We start from the raw sequence: 3,871 nt of genomic DNA on the forward strand, positions 1-3,871 counted from the left end.
CTCTCTCTCTCTCTCTCTCTCTCTCTCTCTCTCTCTCTCTCTCTCTCGACTATACACATTATCGTGTTAACGACACCGAGACTCTTGGAGAATCGGGTCAAGGCGATTGGTTTTCCGTGCCAAAGGGGAAACTTCGTACTGCTATTGGAAAATTTCAACTGAGTGTACGGACTAGAACTATACTTATTGGCACACTGGATACATATATACATATATATATATATTCGTGAAGACAAGAATTATACACATTTTTTTAAATATTCTTAAATACACTCGATACAAAACAATATACATATACATTATTGTGCATACAAAAAAATATCATACGTAAAATTTTACAAAATTATTTGCCCTTAAACTCGATAGTCAACTGTCATTTTACAGGTGCGATCGTCAGTGCAGTACGTAAATGCATAAAGAAATTGTGCTTCCTTATCCAAGGGCGTCAGGAAAGGAGAGGGGAGAACTTACATCGTTAACGCAAAGTATCCTGGGTACCCCACTTGAAGGGTAACAAATTTCCCGTTTAGTCCATATCAACTCAATGGTAAATAAGTTGAAAAACCCTGTGGTCGCGCACGTGATCGCAGATATTGCCTGGGACTGTAATTAACTGGCCGGTCACGTAAACCGCCCGAAAACGTAGGGTATATCAGCAGTGCCGGCCGATGAGATAAAACGGCTACTAATCCCGACTAATTGCAAACAAAACGGCGGGCTGCACGAAGACGGAAATAAAAAAATATATTTTTTTACCTACCCATCCTCAGGAACGATTTTGATTTTCGTTCGACTTTATGCACTTCTTATTCGTATTTTTATCGGGACGCTGCAGTGAAAATATTGTTATATAATGTTACAATTGGTGGAAAAAAAAAAACGAAAAAATTCCCATTCTACATTATGGCGCGAAAATTTGAATTTTGCATCAGTGCTCTTATGGGCATCACGTGTATCGGGACGCAATATGAAAGTTTTTCTTTTCCACGTGTGCCTATGTATATCCATATAGGCTAAAACTCAACAAAAGATGTTGCACTTCGGAAAATTTTGGTTTCGCAACGCTCGACTCTCTATATAATCACATGATGTAAAGTAAATTTTCAATATGCCGGAAAGCCCGTCACAGCGCCACGTGTCGCTCAGTATTATCATCCATGACTTTTCCTGCAGTTGCGAAACCGGCCGTTTGCTCTCCGCCGCAACTTTTCGCGACAGGGAGCCGCAAAAAAAATATGTTAAGGCTGCCTCCCGCGCGCCGCTGTCAAAGTGAGAACGAAAGCTCCCGATAAAATTTCTCGAACCACGTAAAAGTATTAAAATCGCCCAGAAACAAGTATATCGTCGATAAAAGCTTACAAATTTTCAATCTCCATAAGATATATATATATATATGAAATTCAGCGAAATGTATATCAGTCGATAAAAAAGCACAAGACTCATGTAACATTCATGATCCATTGATCGAGCATATACACAGCCAAAATAAAGTTTTACAGGGTCAAGGTCGAAAAAAAAAAAAAAAAAATTCAAATTTTTTTTTTTTCAACCTCACAAAGTAATCGTCACCAGCCAGTGACTTAAATTCGTAGACATACCGGACGAATGATCCGCTACGTGTGTACGAGGGCGGGAGCCCGTAAGTGACGTAATAAAAAGATGACGACGTCGGCTCAAGAAATAATTTTCGACGTGAGCCGGTAGATTCTAACGCGACGACGTTGCCGCAGTCTCCGGGGTATAATTTAATTCAAGGGTCGAGGACGAGCTAACGTGAGCCAGTAATACGAGTGTATAGGTGGGAGAATGGATGTAGTCGTTCGCGTGGAGAAGAAACGAGGAGAGGAGAGCAGGCAGGGGAAGTGAATTGAAAGAAAAGAAAAATACGACGAGGAAATGAATAGAAATGTGAGAGGTGAGGACGTCGAGGAGAAATCGAGTTTTACTCAAGATTTCGATTCTACGGACGGCAGGCATCCCATTGCCGAACCATAAGTTACGTGAAAGCACTTGACGTTCGGTCTTCCCACGAGAACAGCTCTGGATGTAGATGCCGTATACGATACACCTATGTATATATATATATATATATGTATACATATGTATATATGACCCAAAATACAATCCTGTTCCCACTTCCCTTCCGCAAGATCGTTCGTGGAAACGAGATGTGGCCCGTCTCGTTATCGGGATTCCTTCAAGCTGTCTCCGAAAGAAATAGCACATCGACGTAATTACAGGATCCAGTTGGGAAAAAGAGCTGAATCGGCTTGAGCTTTCGCGTACTGGTTCTTCGCTCGGTTATGAAAAGTTTTTATATACCTGACGTGACAGTCCGTAGTGTCTATACGTATTAGCAGTCGGAGGGTTTATTCGTGTGCTTTTGAGCTTTCGCGATTTCGTAATCTACGTGAGAATTTTCGTTGATTTTATTTATTTAAATTAATCGTCGTGTGACGGGATTTATTGTTTGTCGATCGAGCTTTCGGTTATAAGGAGAATACTATGACGGTGGGTGACGTATGATATTTAAGTGACGTAAAGTACGTATATGAAGGGTAACGTATTTTCTTAACTCAATACCGATAACGAAAATCCGAGAGCTAAGCTACGTCACCCTCGACCGTTCACCCTTCGCCCATGCAGTCGTATGACAGGCGGAGGCCAGTCTGTTCTTTTTTTTTTCACCGGGAACTGACGAGCCGGTGTGACCTGGGAGTTGGGGTGGATCGGTATCAACTCCTGCGAAATGAGAGCTATGACGTAACTCATCAGAATAGACGGTAGCTTGACGGATCCTGTCGATTTTTCGGATCGCGTAAAATCTGCAAACGCAACTGGACGCAACGGTTACGGAAACGCGGTCGCTCGGGCTGCTAGATTGAGATAGAAAGAGTCGGAGGAGGCGACGGGTAAACAGTGCCGGAATACAGAGAGCAACCGATTGAGAACGTAGCAGAATGAATCGGAGCTATAAAATCGAAATTCCTTCACCAATATAGTATATTGGGAGTCCTTACCCGAGCTGGATCAGCTGATCAGCGAAGGCCCAGAACTGCATCCAGGGGACAGCCGGGTGGGCACTGGCACTATAGCACAACACTGCACCTACGAAACGCGCGCAGAAAATCGGTAGGATTTTCTGGATATCGCGAGAGCAACGGGAACTACACGAGCGAGAACTTTGTATACCGTATAGGAAACGCGGGTTGAAAAAGTGTAAACAAACAGCCCGGGAGCGCGAGGCAGCTCGAGGCACCCCGATCGGCGTCCCGAGACAGACTGCTTTGAAGCGGTCGATTGATAATAGTCAAATTCGGGAACTGATCGTTATGATTGGTCGAGATCCTTATAGCCAATAACTCTTATCCTTTCCCTCGATTCGTCCCTTTGAACCAAATCGAGAGCGTTCCTTAGCGAATCGGTACGTAACTCCTGAAGATCCTCCATGGCCGCTTCCCCAGGGCACCGGGCGACCGCTGGGCACCGCGTCCTGAACCCGGGTCAGGGTGCTCCTCCCCTGGCCTTAACCGTGCCAGAACTGCACCCCCGCCCGCCTCGCAGCCCTTTGCCACCCTCCAACGGGGCGCCAGTGTCACCCTGTGAATTTTCGTAGCCAGTAAACAAATCAAGGCAATGTTTTCGCCCTTCGTCCATTCAATTTACAAAGGCAGACCTGCCAACTCCAATGGAAAAAAAAATAAAGCAAATCAATTCACAAACATTGATCCAGCCTAAAGTATACCCATACGGTCCGTCGTGATCTTGCTGAACGAGCATAAAATTTCTGAGAATTCCATTACCGCGATTTACTTTCTGATTTTTCGTTTCCCATTTTTTTGTTAGAAGCTTGACATAAAAAACTTAAACC

The sequence above is a fragment of the Cephus cinctus genome, unplaced genomic scaffold (genome assembly GCF_000341935.2).
Source record: "Cephus cinctus unplaced genomic scaffold, Ccin1 Ccin1_scaffold0051, whole genome shotgun sequence".
NCBI lineage: Eukaryota > Metazoa > Arthropoda > Insecta > Hymenoptera > Cephidae > Cephus > Cephus cinctus.